The 10,179-nt window shown below is 34.3% G+C and overlaps 1 protein-coding gene across 1 annotated transcript in view; it reads left to right on the top strand.

The window, feature by feature from the left end:
- The first annotated feature begins 3,672 nt into the window (after positions 1–3,672).
- The window catches only part of LOC144962417 (uncharacterized), a 76,794-nt gene continuing 70,287 nt past the window's right edge, over positions 3,673–10,179 (top strand). Inside the window, exon 1 of the mRNA XM_078895350.1 lies at positions 3,673–3,947. The gene's annotated coding sequence lies outside the window, so the exon portion shown is untranslated. The remainder of the gene's footprint in view (positions 3,948–10,179) is intronic.

Below are 10,179 nucleotides of genomic sequence, written 5' to 3'. Positions count from 1 at the left end.
TAGCGTTTTCGTGCTCCTTGTGTTTATGTTGGGATCAGCAAATTGTTGGAAGGGGGGGGGGGGGGGGGGGGGGGGTTCCTGAACTCCCATAGTGGGCGAGACACTCATGGTGTCTTCTTCTACATACTTCTACACCCCTATATTTGTATTCCAACTTGCTTTCTGTCTTTGTCTTAGAATGAGATTACTTGGTTTCGTCTTAGTCCTGGCCGGATACCCTTGCTGTGAGGGAAACAGTCAAATGTATAGTTAAGAGTTTTGGGAGAAGATCTTTTTTGTCTTGTAAATCATCTCTCTGTAATGCACTGTATCGTTTTTTTTGGGGTTTTTAAAAAATTTGTTTTACATATGTATGATTTGTTCACATTTGAATATGTTCCTCTTGGCGGGGACTTGTGCTGGTGTCTGAATGGGACATTTAGGTGATCTCAAACTAAGTACATTGGTGATGTGCTCTTGGAATCTACACCTGTTCCCTATTTGAACTAATTCCCCTTTGTCTTACTTATTATTGGGTGCTTTGATTGTAGTTCTAGAGCTTTTCACTATCCCAATTTCCCCCTTTTATCTTGCGCTGATATGACCTAAATGTGTTGCAAGCGCCGTAAAATCCTTAAAAACAAACAACAATGGGATGGCTATGTGGTCTAGTGGTATGACACTCGCTTTCGGATCGGAAGGTCCTGGGTTCGAGCCTCGCTCGGTGCATAGTTGCGTCCTTGGAAAAGACTCTTTACTCACATTCTCTCACCGTACTCAGGTGTAAAATGAGTACCTGGCCGTTAACAGCGTTGTCTTTGTCCGAAAAATTGTTATATCGCCTAACAGGCGGCATGTCCCGTCCTACATGTTGTGTTGCTGCTGACCAGGGACCCATTGTAAAGCGCTTTGAGCACATTTAGTGGATATTGCGCGATATTAAAGCTCATTTTTTAAAAATGGGTGACTTGAAACAAATTGAAAAGGCTGGTTAATTCTTCTAGTGACTTCATTTACATATTACACCCTAAACAAAATGTCTTCACGGAAATGAAGAACGTGCCTGAAAATGTTTGATAATAAGTAGTCCTTCAGAGCCGGAGTTTATTCCGGTTTCTATAGCGTGAAACAGACAATAGCAATTGCTTGCAATCCTTTGGGTAGGATGCTGGTCTATCGCAAAGTACTTTCCGCTAAATCTAACAGACCCATTCATTGTTGGGGGGTCAGAAAAAAATTCCGAAGAGAGTGCTCTACCAACTGAGCTATCGGAACCCCTTTATATGGACCAATCTTTTGGAGAACATATTTTCTTGAGACGCAAAGACTGCCGCGTACTGGCAAAATGCTTCTTTTTTTTTTTTTTTGTGGGAGGCAAAAATATTTACTGTATAGATCCATTGACTCGGATGACCATTGACTACTTGTTAACAATTCTTAAAACCAAAGACACTAAGTAGTTTTGACTAAAAGTATTTGTTTGTATTTTATGCATCATAACCTGAACAAGTATAATCAGTTAGCTGTTGTTCTCTTAGTAAGAGTCTTACAAGAAAAGTAATTTAAAATTTGGCCAGAAAATTCCTCCTTCAAATATCGATCGATTTAAATGATTCTCATCTTGGCAAAAACTCAATCCTTGGACTTCGCGATAATAATAATAATAATAATAATAATAATAATAATAATTATTATTATTATTATTATTATTATTATTATTATTATTATTATTATTATTATTATTATTATTATTATTATTATTATTATTATTACTATTATTATTATTATTATTATTATTATTATTATTATTATTATTATTATTGTTATTATCATCATCATCATTAATATTTTATTGTTATTATTAATATTATCATCATTATTTTCATGTTCCAACCATCTCTTCGTTAGTTTTCTTAAATTCCTGGCGATTTTACTCGCAATAACTAGTAAATTATTCCTACCATCATTAGGCTCACCTCTGAACTTAATATTATTCACATATTATTAATCAATGTAGGGTTCGTTCAAAGCATAGCCTCAATTTTACCACTTTGAACAAGAGTCAAGCGTGTAATATTTGTGTCTCGCATGGGGAGCGATCTACTTATTATATTCATTCTCACTTCCAATTAATTCCAATTAATTTATAACATGTAGATCGAAGGTTCAAGTTCCGAAAATGAATGATAGCGATGACGTTGAGGATGATTATTTGATGATGGTAATAGTAATAATAATAATAATAATAATAATAATAATAATAATAATAAATAATAATAATAATAATAATAATAATAATAATAAATAATAATAATAATAATAATAATAATAATAATAATAATAATAATACATGTAATAATAATTATCATAATAATAAGCATAAATTGTATTTATATAGGACATAATCATAACTATACCATGCTTAATGCACTTTACATCAGCTCTTCTTAAATTCATGATAATAATATCGAGGTTGTCAAGAAAACACAAAAATGAAACACCGTACATCGACAACAAAATGTGAGTTTTTACAAAGTTTAATACACGATTAAATGTGCCAAGACCTTGAATGTGCCCATCTGTGTTACACGGGGTGTTCAAGCCAACATCAAACTACACGTATTGATACTATGCATTTTAGACAAATATTCACATCTGCTCACTAATTGAAACGTACCAATACATAAAACTATATGTAACCTTAAACCGTATTTATCGTTTGATAGGTGTTTTTTTGTTGGTTTTTTTTTTTTTTTTTGTTTTTTTTTTTTTTTGTTTGTTTTTTGTTTTTTTTTTTTGTTTTTTTGTTTTTTGTGAGGACCATCTATTCATCATACTGGCGCTCTAAGAACAATATTATAAGAAATAGCTGAGGGACGTCATCATTCCTTCTATTGTACGAAAACCACCCCCATTTGTTATTATTCTGGCCCGAATAAATAAATGGTGAACATTTTAAATAAACGTATTTGTACCGTGCCATCAAAAATAAAGCTGTCCCCTTTGTCCGACTGTACTATAATGCAATTTAATTTGGTAATCACAAAATTACACATTACCTCCCCTCCTCCCTACTGCCGGTATATGTGCAGTGTTATCATGACATTAATGATTATCGAGTATCATTTTCAATGCATTATAGTATAGGTAGATTTTATCATCTTGGGATGTTTGAGGTGAATATATGAGCAAAAGGGAGTAGAAAGGGGGGGGGGGGGAGAGGAGAAAGAGGGAGGAAGGGAGAATAGAAGGAGGATTCAAGAAATAGAAAAGAGAGAGAGATGAGAGGAGAGGGGGGGATAAAAATAGAGAAAGAAGAGATATATCGATAGATAGTTATAGATAGATGGAGAGAGAGAGAGAGAGAGAGAGAGAGAGAGAGAGAGAGAGAGAGAGAGAGAGAGAGATAAAGAAAGAAGAGAGGTAGATAGATAGCGAGAAAGAAAGAAAGAGAAAGAGAAAAAAAAGGAAAGAGGATATATATATGTACGTATGTATATATATATATATATATATATATATATATATATATATATATATATATATATAGAGAGAGAGAGAGAGAGAGAGAGAGAGAGAGAGAGAGAGAGAGAGAATGTGTGGAAGTGAACATCCGTTGACTGGAAACGATTACGAGATTGTCACTCACTATCACAACTCGCTCGTGTGAGCAGCAGCAGCAACAGTAGTTAGTAGTGAGCAGGTACCCACAACCTTGTACCCACGCAACACGCTCTTAACTCCATCACTGTCTAGTAATATTTAAGTTATTTTATTATCATCATTATTACAGCAGCCCCCGTCATAATGGGATGTTATTACGATAACACTGGAACGATATTGCAGAATAATTCTGACTCGTGTCAGAGGAGTATCGTATCATGGATAAAAATAAAAAATTAGGATTTTGAAGTGATGTGGTGTCTTATTTAATGTTAAACTTGTGATTTTTGAACAAACTTAAAAAGGTGAGTAGTTTATTGTGTCTTAGCTAGAATCATATATTAACGTAACCAACATTTTAATGCTTTTGGACTGAGCACTTTAATGTTTTTAGTATCTTTTATAGTGTGTGTGTGTGTGTGGGGGGGGGAGGGAGTGTATTAGATATCTAATTCTCAATATCATCAATTAATTGACATTAAATACAATTTAAATAATTGATAAATTGTATCTATGCATAAAAGTTACACAGAGCATTTAAAGGTTTTTAGAACCTATTAGCACTTAAACGATACGATACGATATATATATATATATATATTATATATATATATATATATATATATATTTTTTTTTTTTTTTTTTTTTTTTTAATTTTATTTATTTATTTATTTTATTTTTTTTTTAATTTGTCTCTCTTTACTAACACATATTTCATTCGTTACTATAAGAGATGCAACTTCACCGTTTGGAAAGGACATACATTGTTTGTTTTGTTTGTTTGTTTGTTTGTTGTTTTTTTTTTTTTTTTTTTTTTTTTTTTTTTTTTTGTTGTTGTTGTTTTTTTTTGTGATGTTCATAGAAATCATAAATCAATTTACGCAAATCATGTTAAATGTAGGAGATATTTGAAAAGATAAGACGAAGCTTTGTTCATTAAAAAAGGAAATAAAAGCATTGTGTACGCTTGAGTCTTACACAACACACATACGTCCATTAACACAGGTATACATATACTCCTATACATCTGCGCTTAAAAATCAATTATTTTAATTACAATTTATGTGACGCAAAGACTAAAGTAAATACAAAATGAACAAGGTTAAGTAAACAAATAAAGGAGAGAATAATATATAACATGAAAGTAAAGTAGTAGTACTTTTAAACCTCAATGCACATGGACCTGGGGTTTATCCCGGTTTCTGTTGCTTTAAATGGGCAGAAACAAGTTTTTGGTACCCTTTGAATTGGGCGCTACTCTATAGCCAATTATTTTCTGCCAGTTATAATTATAGCAGCTACACAATCATTGCTTAATAAAGAGAGAAATATGTAATCAAAACCCTAACATTTACGAATTTAAACTGCCCTACTCTGAAGAATAAAAAAGAAGAAAAAAAAAAACATTACGTTTTTAACATTTGGGCCAGAAAACGTCCTTCAAATAAAGATTGATTAACATGACCCTCAAGGTGTCAAAACCTCTCAAACCTCGGACTTCAAGGATTAACATGACCCTCAAGGTGTCAAAAACTCTCAAACCTGGGACTTCAAGGATTAACATGACGTTCAAGGTGTCAAAAACTCTCAAACCTGGGACTTCAAGGATTAACACGACGTTCAAGGTGTCAAAACCTCTCAAACCTGGGACTTCAAGGATTAACATGACGTTCAAGGTGTAAAAACCTCTCAAACCTGGGACTTCAAGGATTAACATGACGTTCAAGGTGTCAAAAACTCTCAAACCTGGTACTTCAAAGATAAGCATGAACTTAAAAGTATCGAAATCTTTCAAAGCTGGGACTTCAAGGATTAGCATGACCTTCAAGGTGTCAAAAACTCTCAAACCTGGGACTTCAAGGATTAACGTGACCCACATTGAGTCAAAACCTCTCAAACCTGGGACTTCAAGGATTAACATGACCCTCATCGTGTCAAAAACTTTCAAACTTGGGACATCATTTGAGCGTTTTTGACAAGTTAAAGGACGTTATTTGAAAGACGGTTTTTCTAGCCAAAATTTTTAAAACATGTTTTCCAGACTAGGGCAGACCTGCCTAGTACTACGAAAAATTCGTAGAAATACGAATTTTGGCTCCAGCTTCAGAACTGCATACGCCTCTTTGACTGAATAAATCTTGTTGAGAAGGAAAGTTTAGCTTCTTCAAACCCATAATCAGGACTTTGGAGCATTTTTTTAACCATGCTGAGAGCAAATTGTTTATTCCTAAAGCTGTTTAAAGTTGGAAATTTCATGTAGGCAGCTCTGGGCTAAAGGAGAAAACTGGCTTTCATCTTACTGAAGTCTCTGAGATTATTAACCTGGTAATATTTGGACTAAAGTATTGGCTTGTCTTGAAATCACTTTAAATAAACAATGATTCAGGATAAGTGATTCAAAGAAGAAGAAAAAAAGGGGAGGTGGGAGGTTGGGGGGGGGGGGGAGAGATCCTATAATTACTCAGTCAGAAACGCACGTGTATCACTCGCTGACAAACTGGGATCGATTTTCTTTCATCCTTCTTAATGTCCTATAACAGGAAGCAGGTATCTGGATTTACTGGTCAATCGAAAGTTTTAAAAAGCATATATCTCATCTCATGTAGTTCCATATCTGAAGCAGATGTCGGAGGTCATCTTCCGCCAAGCTGATCTATCTCTTGCCAATTCTATTAAAGCAGCGCCACCTTTCTCAGCTTCATCTGTCCAAATTCTTATCCCTTTCAAATACGTTATTCTTTGTCTTCCTCTTATTCTTTTTCCATTCATCTTTCCAGTCAAGGCGAGTATTTCCAAACCAGGGTGGCGGATAATGTGTCCTAAAAATTCCATTTGGCGTTTGATGATTTTTGTTATCAGTGATCTTTTTCTGTTTGCCATTTCTAAAATTTCTTCATTTCTTTTCCTTTCCATCCATGACACCCTCATCATTCTTCTGTAAAACCACATTTCCACTGCCTCCAGTCTTTTAACCATGGTCTTGTTTATGGTCCAGCTCTCACAACCATATAGCAGCACAGACAGTACATAGCAATCCAGGACTTTGATTTTTGTTTTCATGCTAATATTCCTGTTTTTCATAATTGTATGCAGCTGGTTGAATGCATTCTTCGCCATACCTATTCTTTTCTTTATTTCACAATCTGATTTTCCATTGGATGTTACATTGAAGCCTAAATATTTGAAACATTCAACTTGTTGTATTGTTTGTCCTCTGCTTGTTATTACACAGGCTGGTGGGTTATTATTTTTAGATACCGTCATACATTCTGTTTTAGATATATTCAGTTCCAGTCCCATATTTTCACTACTCCTGACTACAACATCCAGTAATTCTTGTAGTTCATGTTCAGATTCTGCCAGTAGAACCGTATCATCTGCATACCTCAGATTTGTTACATTCTTTCCTCCAATACACACCCCCTTCTTATGTTCGATATCTCTTAATATCATTTCACTATAGAGGTTGAATAAATCTGGAGACAAAACACACCCTGCCTAACTCCTCTTCTAATAGGTGTAAAACTGCTTAGTTCGTTGTCAACACGCATTGCTGCTTCTTGTTCCCAGTACAAATTCCGTAATATTCTTAAATCTTTACCATCAATGTCCAAGGATGATAGAATTTTGAATAGTTTTTCGTGTTGTACTTTATCAAAGGCTTTTGAATAGTCGATGAAACACATATACAGATCTTTATTTACTTCAATACATCTTTCCATCAGCATTGATAATGTGAATATTCCATTTCTGGTACCCTTGTCCTCAACAAAACCAAATTGCATCTCCCCAATTTCAGGTCGTATTTTATTTCTTATTCTTAGTAAAATTATCTTCAAAAGAATTTTTGTGAGGTGGCTCATTAGGCTAATAGTTCTGTGTTGTTCACAATCAACTGCCCCTGGCTTTTTTGGTAGTGCTATAAAAATGGATCGTTTCATATCAGTTGGCATTTTTCCTGTGTCATACACTTGATTTAGAAGGTTTGTGATGAATTCAATCCCCCATTCACCCAGGCCAGTCAAGGCTTCAATTGTTATGGCATCAGGTCCTGCAGCTTTTCCATTTTTCATGCTTTTCATGACGTTCCTAACTTCATCTTTCATTATAGAAGGCCCTTCCAGTTCTTTTATCATAGGCATTTCTCCTCGATTATCAAAAAAAAGTTCTTCAATATATTCTGACCATCTGTTTAGAATGCAGTCTTTGTCCATGATGGTGTTTCCACGCTTGTCTTTGATGCATCCACTTTTAGCACCTGATTTAGTTTTGTTTGTCACTTCTTTGATTTTCTGATGGAAGAATTTGCCATTTTTTTCTTTGCAGGACATTATATAGTGACATTGTTCATTTATCCAGTCTTCTTTAGCTTCGTTGCATTTTCTTTTTATCTGCCTGTTCAGAGTCTTGTATTTTTCTTCTCTGATTTTTGGCCTTTCTTCTCTCATTCATTAGTTCTAATATCTCTGGAGTAATCCATTTCTTCTTCTGCAACTTAAGTGTGGTTGGAACATTTTCTTCTAATGATGCAGCAACACTGTCTTTAAACTGCTCATATTTCTCTTCTATATCTGTTAGTTCTCCAAGCACTTCAAACTTGTTTCTTACTGATAGTTCAAATTTTTCTTGTATCTTCTGTTCCTCCCGGAGAATGTCTAGTTGGTATTTAGGTTTAGCCTTTGCTCTTTTGCAGATTTTCAATTTAACTCGTATGGGGCATAGCACAGGTATATGATCGCTGTTACAGTCAGCCCCCGGCATAGATTTGGCATACAAAACCGAGTTTCGGAAACGTTTGCTGATGAGTATGTAATCTATTTGGTTTCTCACTCCATCTCCAGGACTTTTCCATGTCCACTTCCTTCTATTGTGGTTTGTTGACCAAGTATTTGTGATTGTCAGATCATGTTGACGGCACCATTGAATAAGACGATCACCTCTGTCATTTTTGTCTCCCAGACCATGTGGGCCCACAATATCTTCTATTCTTTCTCGGCCCACCTTGGCATTAAAATCGCCCATGATGAGTTTTATGTCTGAAGACTTAAACTGATGCATTGCTTTATCTATTTGTTGATAGAAATTTTCCACTTCTTCATCATCGTGACTGGTGGTTGGGGCGTATATTTGTAGAATATCAAAATCAAAAGGTTTTGCTTGTAGTTTGATTGCCATTACTCTGTCTGATATGGGCCAGAATCCTTTGACTGCTCGCGCCGTTTTTATTATCTAGTATAATTCCAACTCCCCTTTGGTGTTCTCCTCCTCCTGAGTATATAATTTTACAGTCATCATAATTAAGTTCTCCTGCTCCTTTCCATCTAACTTCTGATAATCCTAAAACATTGATATTCAATCTCTTCATTTCCATAACTACATTTGCTAATTTTCCTTTCTGGTACAGACTTCTTACATTCCATGTTGCATATATAGATGAATAAATAAATTAAAATAATGAATAAACAAATGGATAAATGAATAATAGATAAATGAATAGATAAAGAAGACATACAGAACAATAGCGGATGGACACGAGTGTATGGGTTAATCAAAAGCATATAGGTCGCCTACGCTTTCAATTGACAAATTCGAAAAAGATGAAACAAAGTTATTATTTTTTTCTGTATGCATGTGTGTGTTTGTTTGTGTGTATATACATACATACATATATACATATATATATATATATACATATATATATATATATATATATATATATATATATATATATATATATATGTGTGTGTGTGTGTGTCTATCTGTTTGTTTGTTTGTGTGTATATACACACAAACACACACACACACACATATATATATTAATCTATCTATCTGTCCATCTATCTACCTTTTCTTGATTTGTGCGTGTGTGCGGAATCGGGGGGGGGGGGGGTATCTATTTTAATATTCAGCAAATCCTTTTCTAGCAGGATATCAGATTAATTCCCCCCTAAGTTCAGATTGCTTTGTGAGTGACATTTATGGGACCAGTAAAGAGTTATCGTAGCGATCGATATTTATTTTATTTTTTTTCAAACCATTGTTGATAATATTTCAGTTCTTTCGTATCTTTGAATTCTCACGCGGTGTTATTTAACAAATGGTGGGGTACTAATTCGAGAAATTTCGAGAAAAATATTTATTTTTTTAAAAGTAAGAGCATACGGAAGAGAAGGTCTTAATTCTTTAACAACGAGAATAACATTTGAAAACAAGTCATCAGAATCATCGTCGTCATCATCATCATCATCATCATCATCATCATCATAATCATCACCATCATCATCATCATCATCGTCGTCGTCGTCGTCGTCATCATCATCATCATCATCATCATTATCATCATCATCATCATCATCATCATCATCATCATCATCATCATCATCATCATCATCATCATCACCACCACCTTCATAATTATCATCATCATCATCATCATCATCATCATCATCATCATCACCATCATCATCATCATCATCATCATCATCAGAAAAAAAAAGTAATGTGTTCCATGGCTTACAGCTATTGATTAATAGAACA

Source organism: Berghia stephanieae, chromosome 1, assembly GCF_034508935.2.
Source record: "Berghia stephanieae isolate SIO BIC M18660-M18661 chromosome 1, UCSD_Bste_1.3, whole genome shotgun sequence".
NCBI classification, from domain to species: domain Eukaryota; kingdom Metazoa; phylum Mollusca; class Gastropoda; order Nudibranchia; family Aeolidiidae; genus Berghia; species Berghia stephanieae.
The sequence above is the reverse complement of the archived record's forward strand: the minus strand, read 5'-3'. Positions and strand labels throughout refer to the sequence as shown.